This window comes from Lagopus muta, chromosome 8 (assembly GCF_023343835.1).
Source record: "Lagopus muta isolate bLagMut1 chromosome 8, bLagMut1 primary, whole genome shotgun sequence".
Lineage (NCBI taxonomy): Eukaryota > Metazoa > Chordata > Aves > Galliformes > Phasianidae > Lagopus > Lagopus muta.
Window position 1 is genome coordinate 2,316,942 of NC_064440.1, and position 23,020 is coordinate 2,339,961.

General features: G+C 42.0%; 1 long non-coding RNA gene across 1 annotated transcript in view; it reads left to right on the top strand.

Moving 5' to 3' along the window:
* LOC125696793 (uncharacterized) overlaps positions 1 to 23,020 on the top strand; it is a 125,130-nt gene that overhangs the window by 49,210 nt on the left and 52,900 nt on the right. Inside the window, exons 2-3 of the long non-coding RNA XR_007378537.1 lie at positions 11,734 to 11,857; positions 17,359 to 17,462. This is a non-coding gene — a long non-coding RNA (uncharacterized LOC125696793). The remainder of the gene's footprint in view (positions 1 to 11,733; positions 11,858 to 17,358; positions 17,463 to 23,020) is intronic.

Genomic DNA, 23,020 nt, shown 5'->3' on the forward strand with positions numbered 1-23,020 from the left:
CTTGCTGTAATTTATAAAGCAATTTGTAGTTTCTAGTGTAAAAGCTCAGATATTTCTCACTGCTTTGGCCATATAATTCAGCTGGATATCCACACTGTAGGGTGGCAAAATGAATGTTTCGAAGGTAGAGCGCATCCTCTGTGTAGAGGACATGAGAGGTTATTTCTTCCATCCTGTGTCCTTTTCAATATAAAAAAAACGCAGTGTCGTTTGTTTCATCACCACTAATAACCAAACAGTGTTAATTCTTTACTAAGCTGGTATCGTGTTAAAATCTGTGTCTGTGGAGCCCTCAGTGAGCTCCCAGTGAGCTTCCATCCCCATGGCTCTGGGATGGCCCCAGGGATGGTGACCCCCACTCTGTACAGCTGTGCCAGAGCTTGGACTCTATTATGGAGAAGAAATTGTTCCTAACGCCCACCCTGAGCCTCCCCTGGTGTAACTTGAGGCCATTCTCTCTCATTCCAAATGGAAGTGAAGGCCCTCATGCCTGTGTACGCGTTCAACACTGCTCAATTTTACTGTTGAGAACACTTGTCAGCCTTAACTGTACACAGTGCTTTCAATTCTTCACATGATTAAAAGAAACTTCTAATAACTTTGTCATGTAGCTATTTACTAACAATTACTTGTATAAAGGAAAGGAAGCAGTAACAATGGCTTAACCCTGGGGTGAGATTCTGACCAGGGAATATTTCTAAATTTACCACACAGTGCTTTTTCTGTATTTCACTTAATATGAGCACAGAAGCTGTTTCTCAATGTCTTTTTGCTCCAACTAAAGTTAGCCTGATATTTCCAGAACTGGCGAATCAAAATAGATTGAAAAATACTTTTGACCTAAAGTCTGATTTCTTTTCTCACAAATCCAATAGTGATAGTAGTTTTCTTGTTGAGTCTGTTGCTCTCCCTTCTTTTGCTTTAAAATCCTGCATAGCATTTAAGCTTCCTAAGCACCCCATGGGGATATAATCAAAGAGAAAAGAAGCTTGGGAAGGAGCCAAGAGTGTTTCCCATGCCGCTGTGTCACAGCCCCAGCGCTGTCAGCAGGGAATTCAGCTGGCAGTGGAGACCTTCTTTCAGCTTTTACCTCTTGGGGCACTTCCACCAATAACGATGCACGAGGAAAGAGGTGATGGAGACAATAACTTGTGCCTAAAAACTGTGCAGGTTAGGTAAAAAGAAGTGCCTTTCTGGCAAAGATAATGAGGTTTACTGATAGGGAGTTTTATTCGCACGTGACCTGTGCACAAATCAAAGTAGTGAAAAAAAACAACTTAAATCCTACTTTAGTACAGTGATGCCCACAAACGTTGCTGTATTTCAGGGGTCTGTCAGCATTCCCATCATAAAACTTGAAGAATTTTTAATTCAGTTCTGCTATAAAGTGTGTTCTGAGCTTGAAACATACCTACATTTTCTATCTTTTCTCATCTCCATCTTATTTCCTTCTTATTTTTCCTCTCCCTATACTTAAACAGTATCTCTGCTGCTGGAGACAGAGTAATTCCTCTCTCTTCCACTGCACTAACAGCTGTTGCAAATATTCTGTGTTCAAGTATTCAAGGCAGTAAGATTACAGTGGAAGTTTTGCTCTTTCTCACGAGGAGGAGCAACACTGTGATGCTATCTCTGCTGTTTGTAGTACCACAAAGGGCTGCATTGTTATCACACGACCTTTGGATGTGGGGTGCAAAATAGGTGTGAAAATCCAGCTACTTAGATTACATGTGTGATAGGTGAACAAGGAATTCAGAAAGCATTAGGATTTGCCAAACTTATTTCTTCTGCCCAGAAGTTATTCCTGAATAGGTTGTGGTTTGAATTGATTGCTCAAGGTTTTCTTGCTGGATTTTTCTGTTCTTACTCTGCAGTTTGTGCAAACTTTTCTTTGTGTTCTTCCGTTCTCCAAGTCTTTGTAACACCTTGATTCACCTTTACTACATAACTACGTACATGTATGTGCATATATATACATAATATAAATATCTGCTTTTTCAGAATGGTTTGATTTCCATGCCAATACCATGATGTCATTTTGTTCCGTGTCTCACTTGGATGCAGCACCCAACAAGAAGCTCATCCCTGTTAACTGCCATTGGGACCTGCTCTCAGCTGTGATCTTCCTTTATTTTCAGCATTGCTTAATGTCTTTGGATTCAGTTTCACAAAAGAATATCAACATAGGCTTTTTTGTTGGCTTTTCTTTCCTGTTATGCTCCACGTGTGTTAAATAACAGTAATTGATGCTGTAATAGCTGGGCTGGACGTTTGTCTGCATTAATACTCATTTTCAGATAACTCACCAAACGTGAATGCTGTTCCCTACAGACACAGCCACAAAGCACAGGTGACTGTTTCAATCTGTGTTGGTGTGTATTTCAATAGAATGAAGTGCGTTCTTCTTCGAGGGCAAGGAGCTGCTCCTGAGTTGTTAGATACTTTACATTTCTTAAAATAGATCAGATTCATTTTCTTTTCCCTTCTGTTTCTCATGAATAAAGTTCCAGAGTAAGTAATTTATAGCAAACAGGGTAGCAAATACATCAAGAGATTCGTGTATGTTGCTGTATCGTTTACTTTGAAATGTGAAGTATATCTATACATAGTAAGGAGGTGTATTTAACGTGTACTTCCCCCAAATCAGAATTTTCAGCAATATTTGCTGATTAAAGACGAGAAAATCTGATGATTGCTGAGGTGAGTTTGTACAGAGATCATTCCAGGGGCAGGAACAACAACTGATGGCACTGCTTATGAAGCTCTGAGTGTGCATGCAGCTCAGCAGCAGCTCTGCCTCAGCAGTGATCTCAGTGTGGAGCTGACTGACTTCTGTTTCTCACCGCTCTTATGTTTAATAGTTGGTATAGGTGAATTAACCTACTATGATAAGCCACTTCTTAGCGTGCATTTCTCTTTCAAAATGTGGATGTAGCTTCAATTAATACTAATTGGATTTATGGAAGGAAAGATCCTTTAGTGCTTTCATGCTAGGCTGGTGTAGTGCAGCTGTAAGGGGGATGCATTGATAAATACGATCTCTAAAACCAATTTTGTAAGATATAGTCCTACAGATACCAGGTTTGTATTATTTCTCTTTGCTTATTGAATACATAGCAAAAATGATAGTTTGTAAACCAATCTTCTGTTCTGTATGAAGCCTGCTCTAGCTAAGCCTTATAACTGTGTAAGAAACCTTATTAAACAATACAAAAATGAAGGAATAAGACTTTAGCAGATGTACAGTGCCAGCAAGTGTGGATACATAAAGCACCTTAACCATCCTAGAGGAGATGCAAGACAAAAATGAATGCCTATGTTGGAGTTTCTGGTAGTGTACCTGCATCGTATGCATACTCTTAAAATATTGTGCCCAAAAGTGTGTGTCTTTTGCTGTTGGCATGGGACATGGCTTAGTAGTGGGTATGGTAGCATAGACTCGATCATCTTAGGGTGCTTTGCCAACCTAAATGATTCTATGTTACTGTAACATAGCAACTCTCATGGCTGTGATCTTTATGGAACAGGTCAGTGTGTGGATGCCACATCACTCAGATGGGTTTGTAATGCTTCAGGAAGCTACATTTTTAGCAGTCTGTTTGGCTTTTGGTTCTAATTTATGGTACCATTTCTGGGCTAGCAGCTAAGAGTAGGTCTGTGCCAATATCTGCCCAGGTTTGTGTGATATGTGATACGTGTCTCCATGGTTTGGCAATAAAATTCCATCACTCTATACGTGTATCAGCTTTCCAAGTTGTACCACACTTGTTTAGGTTCTACCACCTTCTGAATTACAGAAAGCAAAAACATAAATATAAAAATGGAAGTATTTATAGCACTTATCTGCTTCCCAGTCATATTTTAATTATTGTGCAGGGTGGTAATGCATCTTCTTCTTACAGCAAGTTGCATATGCTGTATGCATCCGTAGGTGTTCTTGTTTTCTATTCAGGGATCTGTCTATTAGCTAATTTGACATGAAGTGCTGTAGTTGTGTTTGCTTACGAAAGCTGAGCCAAACCTGGCAAATGGGGTAAGGGATGTCTGAAAAATTCATTGTCCTGGTGAGGACAGCTGAGCGGGGCTATGCTGAGCACATTCTCTGTGCACGTGCCTTGAACTGTGTGTGACTGCTTTCCTGAGTCATGGAGCAGCCCTGTGTGACTGTGTGCTCTGGAGCGAGGAGAACAGTTCTTGTGCAGTAGCCACCTGCAGTGACCAGTGGCACCCACACATCTCCTCAATACTGCCTCATAGGAATATGCATGCATCTCATAGAGCCACTGATTTCAGGTCTGATTTCAGTGCAGACTGGTAAACGTGTTGGTTGCACATCTGTGGAAGGCTGTGGCTGTCACAACTATTCTGACTTCCCCACCTCTGTCACAGCAGCACAGCTGCTGATGTTCTGCTTCCTCTGCTCTGTACCAATCTGTACTTTGCTGGATGCTTACAGATCCCTACACAATTTTTTCTGGTGATGCAAATGCCTATTGCAGGTTCTTACATTTCACTCTTCTCCTGGGAACTTTCCCTAACTTTTTAGTTGTGTTTGTTTCCTAGACCAAGGGCAAGGTTATGTGTGCATGTGGGAGCTGGGCACTGCGTGGTGCTTAAAATCCCCTGGCAGCACTCTACTGGACGTGGAGTGGCATGAGAAAAACACATGGGTGTCAAAATCAGATCTTTTCCCTGGGAAATGTTCTGTTCTGCCTACAAAGGAGCGCTGGGGCTGCCTGCAGCATGACCTTATGGTGTGACAGCCACGAGGTGACATTCTGTGCTGGAGGATGGGGATCCTGTGCACCCATGGGTGCACTTCTGGAGCAGCAAAAATATATTACCACATAATGGGAAACACCTGCATGTGCAGTGCTAGTTTCTTCTTAAAGTACAGAAAATGGCTTTCTGACTGCAGTGCGAGGATCTAAGCTGTTTGATAGCTCTCCATGTATTGGCTCAGTGACAGTGTTTGCTCACGTGTGGATGCAAGAAGCTGGCTGTTCTGCAAGCAGTGTTTGTTCTAAGGGTGGTGAGAAACCCCAGGGGTCAAAGTTTAACCAGCTGAGTGCTGACACAGCAGGAAGGAACGCTGTAAGCATTAAAGCTTCGCAGTTACTGCTGTGTGACTTAGGAAGATGAAAAGTTTGGAAACGTGCATACTAAGGGCAGCCTGTCTGTCATCAGCTGCACTGAAATAAAGTGAAAATACAAACATCTAATGGGCAGATGGTTTTAAAGATGTTTGCATATATATTTTATTAAACAAGAGGATTTTTAATTTTTTTTCCATCAGGCTATGAATAGTCTCTGTTCACATAGAAGTAATGGCAAATGTAATGACATAATAAGTCTTCTGAATTTAACCCTAAAATCCAAACAGTAAAGAAAACTCGGTCAATATAGAACCTAAGAAAGAAAGCTATCTGATTTTGGATCAACTTTTAAAAAAATCCATGGGATCCTATTAAGGAAAATGAGATGGGTACTGACACAGATCTCAGGTAGAGGCACTGCAGTCCTCAGAGTTACTTTGGCTTTACTGTGAATTAGCTGCAACCTTTATCTGCCCAGCAGGGAGAGTTTTGTCTTCAAGAGATCACTCCACTTTTCCCCTGCCACGCATTTGTTGTAAAGCATTAGTAGATCATGTATGTTTTGCAGTTTAATCCTAACACTTCATTTTCCACAGTGATGCTCTCACCAAACAACCCTAACGTATTTCTGGCTGTTTTGGGGAAGTGGAACTGTGGCTCTCAGTTGTGTCCAATGGGCAGACAGGAGCTGCACAGATGTGGTGAGGTCCCACCTGCCAGACCCAGTTCCACACTGCCTTCACAGTAACATTGATATTATCCCACCTGAAATCATTAAAAAATCATAGAATAGAAGTTGTGCTGCTGCTGCTGGCGGTGATCTTGTTAGCTGATGGATGTGTGGTGTCCTACCAGTGATGTCTGGTTCTTTTCATTTCTGTTGAGCAACAGTGATGCTCCTTTAATGCATGTGAGTGGAGTAGAAATCCCTGGAAGCAGAAGAGATTTTCTTTCCCAGTGAGTAGAACAGGAACAGGGATACTGCCAAAATAACAGCAGAAAGGTTGTCTGGTTGTTTTGGAAGTGGAGATATTGACCATTAAGGAAAGTTCCACTGCAAAAAAAAAGATGAATTCTGCAAAATAAATATTCAAGTCTCTGCCATTTTTCTTTTGAATTTTTGCAAAATAACTCGTAATGACACTCACAAAATATTAGAGTAGCTGCTTTGATGATGTGATTTAAGAAATGTGATCACTGTGGGGTACAAATACACATCCCTGGCCAGTTGAGCAGCGGCCTGTTGCATTTTGCAGTGGTGGGATATTAGTTCTTTCCTAATAAATTCATGTTTCACTGCAAGGTGTGAAAGGCCATCAGCCCCAGGCCTGGTGCCACGGGAGGCACTGTGGGTGTCTGGGCAGCGCGCTGATCTGGGCACAGAATGCTTCCTATTCGCTTGCAGTTTAAAGCAGCTGAACTTTTAAATTAAACTTACAACTTAGTGCTCTCCATACATTAGCCCTTATGAACACTCGTTCTGAATAATTTTACAGTCTCTTTGGTGCCAACATCTTTGTTTAACTAACACTCTATATTATTGCATTCAAAAATGTACTTGTGAAAGTGTTTTGTGTCGCTGTTGTAGCTCAGAGTGCCATTATTTAACACCTTTCTGTGGCTGACTTTTCCCTTTACAATTTGTGCAGCTTTGCCTTCTAGTTGCAAACATTCCAAGGTTGTAAACAGCAGAGAGGTTAGAGCTAGCAGGAACGGCGTGGCACTGCACGGGGAGCCCATGTGAAATACTGAAGGGTGGCAGTGTTGAGAATGGATGACTTTCCTTTCTTTGTCAGTTCATACCAAAATGATACCCTTCACTTGGGACTGTGCTGTAGGAAGAAGCCGGGTTGGAAATGGCCAGAATAACGTAATGTTCTGTCCTGTGATCAAGTGAAAATGCCCTCGTGGGAAGTTTCTAGCAAGAACAGTGATGTGCTGAGCCTCACCCTGGCTTCCCTTTGATTTCTTATCAGAACAGAGCGATCTGGGCTGTGGATATTTGAGAGCAGTGCTTTGCAAGTCTTGTGACTTTTCATGTATGCCACAAACACTCCAGAATCATAATCTGCAGATTCATATCGTCATGCTTTGAAAAATCCAGAGGAAACATCAACAAGAACTGGGATGGGCTTTTAGCACTCTGCTGCTGGTTATGAAATACGTTACTATTTTTTGGTGGTTATTTTCATCACAATTATAGCGGAAGCAAAAATAGCTGCATACTTCAATAATTTGGAATCCATAGATGCTTTTGGTTTTAGCATTGTGAATACAATATAAATGGAACTCATTTTCCTTTTTTAGGTAGATACAGCTGCAGTTGCTTTTAGATATTGGAAGGCAGTAACCTCTGTAGATGACATTTAAGGAATATATCTAACAATACAAACTTGGAGCCTTGTAGAGCAGCAGTGGATTTCGGATGTCAACCGGCAGATAAAAATGGCATGTATGAACCAACTGTAATGCTTGGAGTAAGAAACTGGTTTTTAAAGCATTAACTGTAGTAGAGTGGAGTATTTCAAAAAAGAAAAGATGCAAACCAGGTTCCTTCCTTTTGAGGAGCAACAGTCCTTCCCTGGGAACACGGCACAGTCCCTGGGAAGCAGTGCAAGCCCTTGGGCCCAACTCTGAGCCCTGCAGAAGCCCTGCGGTGCTGCTCCATGGGCCCCGGGGTCTTTGTTGTGCAGGTACGCACCTAGGTATAGTGTAGATAATGGATAAGATATGGAGACCTACATGCACTGGCTGTTAAAAGAAGCCTGTTTTCTCCCTGCAGTCTGACAGGAAACTCCAAGTGATTGCAGAGCAGAAACGTGCACTACAGCAAATGCATTCCAACCATTCCTGCACCCACTGTTCCCTGCCCAGAGGAGCTGCAGGAGCGGTTGGGGAAGCTGACATCATGGCATCTTTGCAGCAAAAAGTAAACACGTGCATACAGAGCTGTGTCCAATGTGCGCACAGTGCTGCCCTGCAAAGCCCACAGTCCTCATGTTGTGAATTAGCCTCTGGTGCAGCCATCTGGCCTCAGAGAGCCGCATGTACTGAGTGTGTTGGTTTCGGGGTAGGGTGGGATCCAGCAGGAGCCTTTCTGAGGGCAGCATGGAGGAGTCAGGTACCCAGGATGCACACTTAGTGCCATGGGCTGCCCACGTGCTGGACCATGCCACCATTTTGCAGGCAGCAGTCTGGCATTTCACACTCCTCTTGATCGCTCTGTAGGGACAGGAGCTACAGAGAAAGAAAGAAACAGCTCTGCTGCAGCTGCCAGGTGTGCTTTCTGGGTGTGCTTCCTGAATTTGCACCTGCTTGAGACTTCAGCACTTCAGTGCGAGTAGCCATGAGCACAGCAGGAATTCCACATCACGGCTTCTTCCCTACATCTTCCTCTAATCTTGTTAAAAACATACACTTTCCAGATTTGATGATTAACAGGAATCTCAGAGAATGGTGCAGTGCAGTGTCTGTCACGTAATTTTGGGTGAATTAATTTAAAGGTGATGCATGCTATATGCTGACCTTTACTCTGAGCAAATGGCTCAGTGTGGGTATTTGCTTTTTGTCACTGATGCAGGAAGGAGGTGCCTAATGCATGTTTCTTTCCTTTCTTCTGCATTTTTCCCTAACTTCTAGAGATTACTTTGAAGCTTTCAGTTTTACTCTGGCGTATCTCTGCTTATGGATTACATGGATTAGCTTAATGTGGAATTTAATCGTTTCTTAATTTTAAACTTTGTTTTTAAGCGTTCTTCCTTACTTTAAAGGATTACCCTCAAAAACTGACTTTGGCTTTCTATTTCCTCTCGATTAAAGCCTCGCTCCAGAAAGTTTCTCCTTGTCTCAGCTGACCTGTACCTGAGCAGAATGCTGCTTTGCTGGGTGACTGCTCCTGTTGTCATCTGTGAGGGAAGTTTAAACATTTTTTCATATGTGGCATCATTCCCACAGCTGTCATTGCTGTCTGCAAGTTTATTCTCAGCAGTGTGAAGCTTTCAGCCATGCAGAAGGGCAACACTTTCACTTAAATTGCTAAGACATGAGTTTTATATTCAGTTTTCTCTTGAGTGTAATAGAACTTGTTACCAGGTCCTTTTATCAAAAGTGAGGTTGGAACATTCTGGGCCAGTCTTCTTCAGTCCTGGATGAATTCACTTCTTGGTAACTCTGGGAAGGTTTCTGGTTGTTACATGTAGATAACAAACTTTCAAAAGGGAGTCATCTACAAACATAACTGTTTTTTCTTAAGACAGAAGGCCTGTGTTAGGACTCAGCTAATTCAGGGGGAGGAAGAAGAATGCTTCTTTGTCACTCCAAAATACAGCATTTCCTTGTGTATCCTTAGGTACTAATCACAGGCTGGTTACACTTAGCTTGTGTAAATAGCATGTGGTTCCGTGTACATTAACGTGTGTGCACGTGCACCTATGTGCTTGTGCATGTACACCACGTCAAGGGGAATGATTTTCCACTCATGCTGATGCATAGCATTACAAAATGCATTTGAGAAAATAACCCCATGTGGAGAACAGTACTGGAACCTGGGAATTATCTGAACATATCATCTGGGGTATCAAAAACTCGCGTTTTCCCACGGAGGAAAAGCCCCAGTGTGATTTTTTCTGGAAGAGAATTACTCATTTTGAGCAAAGAGCTGATTTTGCCTGTAAATGTGACATTGGGAGTACAAAGCAAGAAAGCTGTGTTGATACTGGGTGGCAGTTTTTAAAGTAGGTTATGGTTGTTGATATTCCAGGGAAAAAAAATAATGACAGCTATGAAAACAGTGCTTGAGAGAAATGAGCTCAAATTTTGAGGCTCATCTGCTGAAAGATGCTTGAGTTGAGCTGCTCTGAGCTCAGTGCATCAGCAATCAGCTGCTCGTGGGGGTCAGCCTTGTTTGTGTTGTATATAAAAAATGCCAGTAGAATAGAATACCAATTCTTTCAGTCCTACACTGTGATAATGCAATCAGGCTACGGGGGGTTCAAACATGAAGTAATTTCACTGAAGTTATGCTTTCCCTTCAAGATGTAGGTTTTCATTTTCAGAGCCCAGCTACCATGCAAAGGAGCCAGGATGCTTCATCCTCAGTACTCAGTAGAGTTGATGCAGAATGCAGGTGCCCAACTGCTGCTGATGCTTCATCTTGGTGCAGCAGCTGGAAGAACGAGCAGAACAAGACCTATTGCTTGTGGGCCCTGACCTGCATTTCTTATTTAATTCCTACTTTGTATCTCTACGGAAATCCCTTCCCTGTTCCACGTTGGTCTCTGTGCTGAATTCCCAGTTAAATATTTGTTCCTGAATGGTTGCAGAACTAACGAGTTTCCTGGATCCTTTCCATCTCATGTTTAGAGCTGACATCACCATCTTCTTCAGTGAATAGCTCCTCTTCTGAGGCTGACCTCTGACACCACGCTGAGTGCTTCCTGCACTTCAGAACACTGCCTCGTGTTTCTGGAAGGGTTCACAGAGGCAGAAGACTCCTTTAACAGATCACTTTATCATTTAATGTTTGTTTTCCTTTAGAATTTTAAGAAAAACATCTGAGTGTGCTGGACAGATATATATATTTTACCTTTTTGAGTTTTCAAGGAAGTCTGGTGAAGGGTGCATCCCTTCCGTTCCTTATTTGGGGAATAAAAACTGATCTATTTTAGAGATTTGTTTGTATGGTAACTCCTATATCCTAATAAAAACAAAGTAAAGTTTCCTTTGTTTTACTTAGAATTATGCAATCTCTCTACTTACTGCTGAATTTCTTAAGGGAAATAAGTAACTAGTTCCTAAAAGGGCAGAAAGGATTAATGCTTTTGCTGGAATAAAGCATAAATTTCTTTCCTTCTATTTTGTTTTTTCCTTCTGCTTGCTAAATCCAACTTTCATTCTAGTTCAGGGATAACAAGGTCAGGCAGGAGTTGTATCTTCCACTAAGAAGTTATGCTAAGTGTTTGTTATAAAATTTGTTGTTTGATGTTTATGTCATGCAGCGATGTAGAAATTTGTAACGGTCAGTAAGAGGGAAGGAATCTTCCTAGAGCATCAATGGCCAGGCAGTCTGATCTAGGTGGTACCAAGGCTGGGGGTTTGCTGGAATTCCCTATTCCACAAGTCAGCTTCGTTATTTCAAAAGGGAGATAACAATATGGCACTGCCCAGAGAGGCTGTGATGCCCCGTCCATCCCTGGAGGTGTTCAAGGCCAGGTCGGATGGGGCCCTGGGCAGCCTGGGCTGCTATGAAATGTGGAAGTTGGTGGCCCTGCCTGTGGTGGAGGATTGGAGATTCATCATCCTTGAGGTCCCTTCCAACCAGGGCAGTTCTGTGATCCTGTGAAAAAACGTCACACTGCTGAAAAGGGACTGTTTTGCTGGTTGTGTTTTATGGTCTGTAGGAGGACGTGTGGAAGTTCACATGATAAAGAGTACTTGGTAGCTTGGATTCAGTAGGAAACTGATAGTGAAGCAGCTAATTTTAATTCCAGAGATAGTTTGAGGGATCATCCTGAAGAAATAACATAATGTTCAGGGTTGAATTCTCCAGACAGTTTGAACTTAGCAATAATTTACAGTGGTTTAATCCATATATATTATCTGGAATAAGTAAAACCTTCCAAATATTTTCTGTTAACAGGTCCTCGATGAAGAGATTTGACCAAGTAAGGAGTTCTGTCTGTCAGACAAAGACTTGCCAACGTTTGTGGTGAAATAATCTGCTCTGTTTGGAGACTGCAGGAAAAATCCTTTCTGTACAGCTGGTGAGTTTTTGTTTTTACAGTCAAAACAGACATACTGAATAGGGGAACTATTGATAACGCTTTTATTTAACCCATGCTTGAATCATTAGCTGTTAGATTCTCTTTGAGCTAGCAGCAGTTTGTTTGCTATTTAAATATGCTGGTTGCAGCTCAGCTTTCTAAGGAAAAATAACATATTGCTAAAGCTTTGCTTAAGTACAAGGACACTCAGAACAATAATTAAGCAATAAAACCAATCCTCCTTCTACTTTGTGGCCATTAAAACTTGGAGAAAATTTAGAAGGAGCATGTGGGCATTTCTGTTGTGTCTGTGTCCTACAAATTGAAGCCAGCTAAATGTACAGAGAATATGGAATATAGGTCTTTGTGGCTGTTAGGCACATTCGTTCCTCACGAAGCGCTGGCTGCAAATCCAATTTCATAGATTAAGGGCTATAATGTAAGCACAGTGTAGACACCTGTCGGTTTACGGAAGCCTAAAATAGCTGCCTGGATGGAACGTGTTTTTCAGTAACTCGGAGCATATGTAAGCTTTTTGATAGAGTTTAGTTTTTTTTTCCAGTGCTTGTCTGTCACCTTGGCTTGTTGTGCGAGCTGCAGCACGAATAATAAAGTACGTGCTATTCATTTGCTGACTTATTAATATGCAGTGAGGGCTTGCCATTAGAAATTAATACACTCCTGCTCTTCAGAAAGAGGTCGAAAGGCAGCACTATTGCCATGCTGAGAAATCAGTAAGATGGCTCTTTTACTGCTAGTGAGCTGAGTGCTATCGCAGGGGAGGGAGAGAGATGACACTGAAGGTAGAAAGTTCAAAGAGGGAGCCCTGTTTTGGCAAGAGTCTCTGTGGTGTCGGGGTAGAGTAGCCCTTCTGAGCAGAGCATGCTATGGGATTTTCTTGTACCGGTGTAGATGGCTGCTTGTCTTCATTTTGTTCAGGGACTCAAAAGCCTTACTGTGACTGTGCTTGCCTACTAGATGAATCTGACTTCAGGACATGGCTGTATGAGTGTGTGTCACAGTGAGTCCACCCTTGAGGATTAGTATCATATTCATGGCAAATGCTGTGGTTCAAGATATTGTGGAGCTTGAGGTAAATGAAGTATGTTGCCAAATAAAATCTTCCGGACTGATGACATGCCTCTGAATTGCCTGTTCTTGTCTGTAGCAAGCAAGTGAAATAAGTATGGTGTTTAGTCCAGAGACTTTAGCAGCTGTGAGTTGCTGCCTCTCAATTCTTTGTGATGGGTCCTTCATGAAACCAAACAACTGAGTGCTTCTGGTCCTGTTCAAGATATGGGCAAACTTAGTTTTTCTGAAACAGATGGAGTTAGAACTGATGATAGTGGTAATTAGGGAAACTTCAGCTTGGCACCTTTCGCTGGAGTCTGATGCTTACAGCAGGGCAGCGTTTTGAGCACCTCTGATTTGCACTTCAGCTATCCTTAATGGCATTGAGATTTCCATCCTTTCATTCGAAGGTTGATGGAACTGGGCTTGTTTAGCTTGGAGAAGAGAAGGCTCTGGGGAGACCTCATGGTGGCCTTCCAGTACTTGAAGGGAGCGTAGAAACAGGAGGGGGAATGGCTGTTTGTGAGGGTGGACAGTGATAGGACAAGGGGGAATGGCTTTAAACTGAGACAGGGGACGTTTAGGTTGGATATTAGGAGGAAGTTGTTCACACACAGGGTGGTGAGGCACTGGCACAGGTTGCCCAAGGAGGCTGTGGATGCCCCATCCCTGCAGGCATTCAAGGCCAGGCTGGATGTGGCTCTGGGCAGCCTGGATGCTGGTTGGTGACCTGCACACAGCAGGGGGTTGGAACTGGGTGAGCACTGTGCTCCTTTGCAACCCAGGCCATTCTGTGATTCTATGATTCAATAGGGTTGAAATTGGTCCATGGTTCAAAATTACTGCTGAATTGGAAAAACAGGCTAAGAAGAAGTCACTAACTAATGTATTTACATTAGCTTTGTTTTCTAAGGAAACCACTCTGAAAAGCCATCACTATGTTGATATAACCTTTGATGGTGTTTTGTGGGAGTTAGCTCATTCTTTTACTGCTGATTCATTCAACAGTGTGTATAACTGTGTTTAAGAGAACTATAGCAGGGTTTGCAGATAACATAAATTTACTAATTTGAAACTTGGAGATGGGAGTGAAGAAACAGGAAGGAAATCTGAGCCCTTGTAGGTCAATCTTTTGGTTACATTGGCATTAAATCAAGAACAGGAGGGGAAAAATTGTGCAACAAAAAAATCTGAGTCTTTTTTTCAACTGCATTGTCACTTTCTATTTATGGGAACCTGAAATGACCTGGCTTCCTGGACTGAACACAGTCGTGGCGTATCCTTAATTATAGTCTTTTTAAGCTGCTCTCCATTAGGCACAAGTAGCATTTTTTTAACAGATGTCACAGACCAGGCTGCAGTCCCAAAGGCAGAAGAAACTGTGACTGCACCCCAGGACACATGAAGCACCATGTGATGTTACAGAAATGACTGATGGTGTGAGGGTTGGCCACGCAAGATGAAACACTGCTCAGCATGAACTTCAGAGATGATGGAGAAAGCAAAGGAAAGGGCAAGAGAACTCACACACCTTTCTGGCAAGATTGAGAGAATGTATAAGTTGTTCTTTGATGCCTCCTTTAGTAGGAGAAGCAGCATTTGCAGATTTTGTTTGAATGAGCAAGTCTGTATCCAGTCTATTTCTTCCTCAGTGTTTCATCTTGCGTGGCCTTGAAAACTGGACTTCTCATCTTCAGCCTGGCTTTGGGCAAAAGCAGCACTGTTATATACAATGCCTAATGGTTTCTTAAACAGACGTGATCATTTTGGTCTGTATGAACAGCATGAAAGGCTTTCTTTGCCTCTTTTGCTCATTTGCACTTAGCAACTGTGTGATCTCACTGCTGTTATACATTGCACTGCCCTAGCAATTACTTTTGCTGGGGTTGACATTGAGGGTCTGCTATATGAAGCTTCTCATAGTTCTTCTGAATATCTTTAAAGTGTCAATGTAAGCAATTTTCTTACAGATCTTGACAAACTCCTCTGAGAAAGCAAAATTTCAGTTAGTAGCAGCCTGTAAAGCAGAGCATGTGGGCATCGCGCCATCTATTACCTGGATTTAAAAGAAAACATTGTCATCTCTCAGAAGGAAGATCTATTAGATTTCATGTCCTTTCCCTCCTCTCTGCTGGCTGGTTGTAACCTGCTGGATGATGCAAATAAAGTTTTAAGATTTATAGCTATATTTTTTTTCTGTGCATACAAATAATGCACACGTAAGCATGGGATTATTTATTCATAGGTGTGAGGAAATCATCTAAATATTTCAAGCAAAATTAACATTTAAATATGCATGGAAAGCAGTTACAGTATTTAGTCCTACTATAGGCATGTGTTTGTAACTCCAAGTTTTTTCCCTGAACTGTTTGAAAAAAATCCATTTCTAAAAATGGAGCACCTGTATATACACAATGTAATTGGGTGTAAAATTGAAGAAGTTAAATATCCATTTCCATGGAAAAATGTACTGGAAAACAAACCCTGGTGGCTGAAGGTTTGGCACTTTTTCATGAGCCCTGGAATAACTGAGGAAGCTTGTAAATTCTTTGTGATGTTCCTGGTTATCCAGGGGGGCTTCACAGACTGCAGCACTGGGTTTACTTGAATCTGGATCTCCAGTGCCTGCCGGAGCTACGGTCGTGTGTTTGCACTGCTCAGGGTAATGTACAAAACAGGGCTTGCAAGATTTCTGGCTATTTTGCCTTTTCCCAACCATCATCTGTTGCCCAGTTTGTAGTAGGCATCAGCACAAGTAGATTTTAAGAAGAGATCTGAGTCAAGCTTAGGCTTAACTTTTGAGATGGTGTGTGTTCAGCGTTCTGCAGTGATATACAGGGGCACTTCTTTTTGCTTCCTTCTATTTTGCAGTCTCAAGAAAAACGACTGGAACAGTCACCCAGGTAGTGTTATTCACACCAGTTAGGAGCAGCCAGGAGACTGCTGAGGGAGTGTAACACGAAATACCTACTGCAAATGGTGGTCTGTCTGGGCCAAAGAAAGATCTGTCCTGCTGCTCTATGCTAGCCAGCTACAAATAGTACATTGCAGTACTCATTGCTTTATACATCAGGGATAGATTCACTTCTGCTAAGTGAGTGTTTTCTGGATGCATGTGTTGAATGTTATCAACTTGTTTTTGAACAGGAGGATCTCAGGATCTCCAGAGAAAGGTCTGCATCTTACAAACATTTATCTGACGGGATAGGGAAGAAGAAGAGTTACTGGGGATTTTTGAGGGTGATGTCAGATAGAGAATGTCTTCATGCTGTAAGCTCATCATGATAGCTGATAACAAATAGGAAAAACAGTCATGAATTAAATCAGAATAAAGATTTGAAGTAAAAAGAGGTCAGATGGACCTTATGATTATTATGTTTATGACCTTGTCTGGTTACTCTTTCTTCCTGAGTTCTTGCTTGCTGCGTGCAGGTATAAATATAAGAAAGGGAAATTTGCAGGAGGCTGCCTACTTTTCCTTCTGGCTGGAGGCAAGCTTGGACACAGAACAGAGAATGGGAAGTAGGTTGGTAAATGCTGATTGCAGCACTAGCTGGGGAGTTCTTCTGTTGGCTGGAGGCAGGAAGTTCCTCAGCCTACAGCTGCTGGATGACAGCAATGCTCCTTTGTTTCCAGCTGAGGAATTTGCTGGTTGTACCACAGGCAGAATTTCTAAGATGAAAGTTGCAGCTTTTGTGGGTGGAGAGGAATGTTTCAAAGGGCTAAATTGAGCCTTCTTCTGGCTCGTGACTCTGAATGAAGGAGGGTACTTCAGGCTACTACTTTTATAATGGGCTCACTATATCTGTTGGCTTGTTAGGACCAGCCGTCACTAATTGGTACTCCTTTGACAGATTTGCTTGAGATCATATGCATGTAATGTATCTTTTTTTTTTAACAATCTCACTGTACACAGTTTTTGCTAATTGTTAGAAAGATTGTTGGTGTTATCTAAGCAACCTTCATGTTCACAATAGAATAAAATTAAGGAACTCATTTTGAAGCTGTGTTGATGCTAATGCTGTTGGATTAGCAATATCCCCTGTAGTATGGAAGATTTTCAGCCTGTTCTGATACCGTTCGTGTTGTGGTCTGTTCTCCTTTGTGCTCTTCAGATTGTTAGTGAGGCTGCCCTGATGCTTTTAGGTAGTGACATATATTTAGCCAATCCAGCTAATATTGACAGTGGCATATTTTATGAAGGGATCAGAGCTTTGCTTAGTTATGTCAGCTGTCCATTATTTGAATGCCATGTTTTGAAAGCTCAAGATCTGCTAGACCGTGAGCACTTGGCTGTAAAGTCCTACAGAGACATCCAAGATCCTGCTTTTCCCATCTGCTTTTGCAAAGATAAATTGTGGCGATTCACTCTGGGGACAGATCTGACTTTTTTTTATTAGGTTGGGCTAAAGCAACTATTTTTTTTGTAGAGCAACCTGTAGGAGCTGCATAGAACATACAGCTGGTTCCAGTAGCACAGCCAGCTGACTGCTGAGAGCTTCTTGTGGAAGGATGCTGTGCCCGCGGCCTGCAGGTAGGGCTGCTTGTTGGCATGCAGCATGACACAAGATGCTATTTGCTGCTCTGAAATCCTGAGTGATTTAGGGCTGGGTTCCTGCTTGCCTACTCCTTTCTTGTTTTGTTCAGTTTAGTTTATGCTGCCACAGGATTGATCCGATGGAAGCTCTTGAACAGAAGCCAATATGAATGGTAGGAGCTAGTCTGGAATTCCTTCCTGCATGCCAGAATCAGGAATTCCTGACATTCCTGCCACCTGAAAAGGCCCAGTGGGGACTTTTGGAAGTAATTGGTTCAGAGTTGATTAATTATATTTAATTAGACTGTGGTGATGTCGTATGTCAGTTACTTGCAATCAAATCATCCAACTTTAAGAAGGCTGATGGGCACTGGATGGTTTTCATGCCCTCTCTGCATTGCTAGGATCTTCTTGAGGATGTAGCTATTCTTGATTGACTTTAGGAGGAGCTTCAAGAAAAATCCCAGCAGCCAGTCCACCACCACCCACCTGAATTAATCCACAATGCAATGGTTTACCTTACGTGTACCCTTTTAATTAAATTTGATTATTCTCATTATAAAAAAAAGCCCAACAAAACATTATTTAAAAAATGTCTGTACTAATGCAGTCAGTTTTTAAAAAGCAAGGTGCTGTTGAAGTCCAACCTCCCCAAATAATGGGGTGGGATATTTGTCATTAACAAAGCCATGAGCAGAGTGCTTCTTTCATCAGTTTGCTACTGCTAGGCAAGAAATGGTCTGGTTGGGATTTTAAGAGCCAGATGTAACTGTGCTTGATGAGACACGTGGGGGCTGGTCTGTGGCTGGGGATAAATGGCTTTTAGCAGTAGATGCAGATGAAAGCATTGCATTTCAGTCTACAGAAGTCAAAAGAGAAAAAGACTACAGTCCCAAATGGAGGAGGTATCAGGATTGAGAAGGACTGTGCATTCCAATCTATTGTTTGAGGACTGGAAGTTAACCAAAAAGAAATATTAAACTCTTTTTTTAAAAAAAGATATGCTGCTGGCCAAGACAGGCTACAAAATGAAATGCAAAAACGTGTCAGTTTGTATCATATGGAATGTAAGTTTTTATATGGAATACACTTAAAATACATTGAAAAATTCTTCTGAGTGTGTGTGGTAGGAGAGTGCTCAAAATCATAGAAAGAAAATAAAATCAAGTGTCTCCTTAGCAGAAGTCTGGTGAGTATCCGAAACTTGTAGCTGGTAACTTGCATGTGAGAAACTTCCTGCCATTGGTTACTGTTCCAAGTGCTGCTGGTACTTAGGTCAGCATTTGTTCTCAAAGTGTTGGAAAGCAGTTTGTTTCTGAGCTTTAGCATGATGGCATTTGTTATCGGCAAAAAAGGAAGCAAAAAGTAATTATGAAATATTTTTACTGGCTTCAGCAACAGCTCTGTGAATCCAGTGGTTTAGATTAGCTCATCATGTAGCTCAGGGTTCAAATGTGAAACTCATATCCACCACAACAGTTTCGGTATTTAAAAAAAGGTACTGCCTGCATGTGGAAAGCACTCTTCAAAGCTGCTAGCTCGATCTTTTTACAGGAATCAACAAATACATTTTTTCCTCTTGAGCTTATTAGCACTAAAGCTACTTAGGTTCAGAAAATGTCCACCCCAAGAAAAGAAATGTGCTTTTCCAAGTTATTTTGTCTTTGAGCAGAACAGGAATCCTGACAGATGCAGTTTTCCATTGTCTTGTCTCATGGGCTGGGACCAGGAGTAAGACTTCGTGTTCCCCTCTCCTCCTCTTTCCCCTCCTTTTGCCAGTAACCAGATGCTTTCTGGCAGCTCTGGCATACACCTGAGCACTCATAAGCCATCTTCATTTATTTATTTATTTATTTATTTATTTATTAAGCTTTTTTTTTCCTACTGAACTAATCAGCCCAATAGTGCCATGCCCCCTTTGGTGTCTGTGACCTGGTAGTCAAAATGTCAAGGTTGGGTGTTAGGAGCAATTTCTTCTCCAAAGAGCAGTCAAGCAGTGGCACAGCTGCCATGGGGTGAGGTCACCATCCCTGGGGTGTCCCAGAGCTGTGGGGATGTGGCACTGAGGGACGTGGGCATGGTGGGGTAGGTGAGGTTGAACTTAGGGATCTTGGCGGTCTTTCCTACCCTTCACGATTCTGTGATCTTTAACAGTGTTCTGTCAGCTTCATATTTAAATACAACTTGTTACTGTGAGTGTTTACATGGTGTCTACTAGAAGGTGGCATTGCTGAATGCCAGAAAAATGCAGCTGCATACCAAGGCATTGTGAGGCTGCTGCACTGTGGTATTATGCTTGCTTAAAGCCAGTGACACGGCTGCAATTGAATGTAGTTAACCAGGCTGCTTTCTTCAGAAGTGTTTCTGATTCAGTAGAGCCTTTTCAGCGTGCTGCAGTCTGGCACTGGGTCATACATTAGGCAGTTTGCATAGGCTGTGCGTTGCTGTTAGACAAGGGCCTTCCTTTGCCTGTGAAGAATTGAAGACGGGGCAGAAATCTCTTTGTATCTACAGGCAGCATCTCTACTCCACAAGCGGCAGGTGAATGATGGGAGAGCCAGCTGCATTCTCCTCATTGCGAGGTTAATAGAAAGCTCTTAGCTAGGTGTGTGCCATTTCCTCTCCATGGCAGCCGTGTGTCAGACAGAGAAGCAGCGAGGAGAGCCAACCGCAGCTTGTGCCGGCTCTCGCCAGGCTCGCAGATGCCATGGGTCTCCTCCAGACATTTGTCACTGCAAACTGCAAACCTCTGCCAGGGCCGGGGCTGCGGGGAGAGCTGGGAGCTCAGCCTGAGCCACGCTTCATCCAGACTTACACCCTGAGCACTGCGAGCATGGCAGAAATGCAGCTCGCTGTTTGGTTTCGTACAGGAAAAACACAATTCTGAAAAGCTTCTGACTGTTGTTTTTCTAACAAGCGAAACAGATGGATTGGAAATAGTATTTACTATTTATTTCCTCAACATATCAATATGTGAGGAGCCAGTATAAATTACGGTTTGACTGCAAACAAACCAGCCCACACCAAAGCAATAAAGTAAACACTGTTGTATTGTGTTTCAAGTCAGTATTATGGGAATTTTAATGGCTGATATTTCTGTTTCCAATGGCTATCTCTGATTAGCAGAATTTTAAGGTCTATAATAGGAAAAGAAAAAAAAGGTTTAAAAGATTCTGTGGAAAATAGGTTTAGAAGCAATGCCACCAAATATCAGTAGCAGTAACTTCAGAAAGTATATTCTTCAGCAATACAAGCAACATTTCTATCCATTTCTGTTTATTTTTTTTCACAAGAAGAATAAAAGTGAAACCATCAACAGCACAATTATGTCCTTGAATTGCTTGAAGTCCGCGCACCGAGAAATGGAAAGGCTGTGTATGTCATATTCCTAACAACTTAGCCTGTATGTGGTTAATTTGGTGTGTATTTGGGCAAATTAGTTAAGATGTTGGTACTTCAGCTGTAGTTTTCCATACAGCATACTGTGGAAAATGAGAACAGATGAAACAAGGGAATGTAAAAACAGTGAATTGAATGTGCTCCCCAAATTATTCACTTATTTCAACAAACAAGAATAACATTGATGTAATATATGACTGGTTTCAATGCTAAAAGCATATCAAGAGCTAGAATGTACTTACGTGGCTAGACAGTAAATATCTTTGAGTCCTTATAATCCATTAAATTGTAAGAGTATGTCTGCTTGTCTAAATGGAAGGAGACACATCTCTGCTCTGCACCACTGTCATTTATTCCTCCACTTCCTGATTCTTTGGCCCTTTTATTTTTTTTGTTAGTATGTCTCCTTTTGTATCTGTAAAACTACTGCTACTCCTGCTTCAGTTTTCCACTGCTCCTGAAAGCTGAGTTAAAGCAGTGTACAAATTCCTGTGCAGCATTTTCACTCTGAGCTGCCCCATGCCGCTACCAGAGGGTGACTTAATGCAGATGATGGGATTGAATGAAGTGAGGCTGAGCTACCCTGGCTGTGCTTTGTATTGGAGCTATTTGTTCTGCTTTTGGTTGCAGATTGCAATGCTTACTTTCTTTTCTTTGTTGCCTAGGGTTGCACATGAACTCCACAGAAATGACTGGTTTGCAAAGTGACTTTGTATAAATACACTGAATGTTATTACATCCCAATCTGCAAAAGGTTTTATTACCAGGTAGACCCAGTTCCAATGTCTTGATCCTCTTGTTAGCTTCAGATAGGTGTTGCTTGAACCAAAATGTAAGAAAGAGGTCTTTTGCCTTTTCCTTCTGTCTTCCACAAACTCTATGAATCAAAATTATTGCTCAGACATGTATCGTAGAATATCCCAAGTTGGAAGGGGACCCATAAGGATTATCAAGTCCAACTCCTGGCTCCACACAGAACCACCCCAAAATCACACTGTGAGATGCTTTCTATCAGGTGATATATTGCAAGATTGCTTGGGATTTAGAAACATATCAACTGACTGATGAAAGTCCCTGCCAGGCTTGTTCCTCATGCTGCCCATGCAGTGCAGAGGATGTGTACCTTTGTGAGCTTCTGTTGCTTGGCACTGCTGGAGTGCTCTTGTGACCCTGTTTCAAGAATAGCTGTTTTGAATAATTGGAAAGGCTTTACCTTAGCCTGATCTGAGAATCATAAATGAAATCAGATCTTGGGCAAAATCCCAAAGAAGGGACACGGTTGTGGAAGCTGCTCACAGCAGCAGAGATGACAGCAAATAAACACGTATCCTCTACATCTCCTGACCTTCCAATCCCAGAAGTCTTTCCTTACGATCTGGTTCAATAGCTAGCTGTGATTATTTATCATCTGATGGTAACTGACTCCTAGCACCTGTCCTGTGTTGTAGTTCCAAAAAAGAAGCTTAGGCAGGAGAGGCGTGCTGAATGCCATACCTTGCTTGTTGGTGTGAGGTTTAATGGGAACATGCCTGTGCTCCTAACATATCTAATTCTTTATGAGAATGGATGTTGGATACATCTTCTGCAGGGCTCCTAGCTGTCCCTGCTTCTTTTGGAGAAAATATGCACTACAGATAAACATGAAGGCAATATATTAATGCTTCATATTACTGAAATTGTGAAAACTTGAACTAAATGTGCTTTTTAGTGCTTGCTTTGAAGTCTGGAAGAATTGAAAAATGCGTGTATTTGAATTTGAGTATTATGTATCTAAACAGCTTTTAAAGCAGTTTCACAATGAATCTGTTTTAATGTTCCTCTGTCTAATTGAAACCCTAATACCTAAGACCTCAAGGCTGTGTAGCTGCTATTTTCAGAGGTGCTGAGTGCATACAGCTGCTGTTGACTTCCCTTCATTCTCTGGGTGTTCAACACTTTTCAAAATGAGTGCATACAGCATCTGCTGCTAGTGCTAGAGTACTGGATTTCCAGCAAAAACAGCTGAAAATTTTCTGTAACGTTTCTGTAGTACTCAGATGAGTTGTCCAGCACACACTGTGCACTGCTGTGATAGTTTTGTTTGGACATCACCTCGAGGATGCCTGCGTAACGAACTTACACATTCACTGTGTGTGAGTAATGCGGTCAGCCTTGAC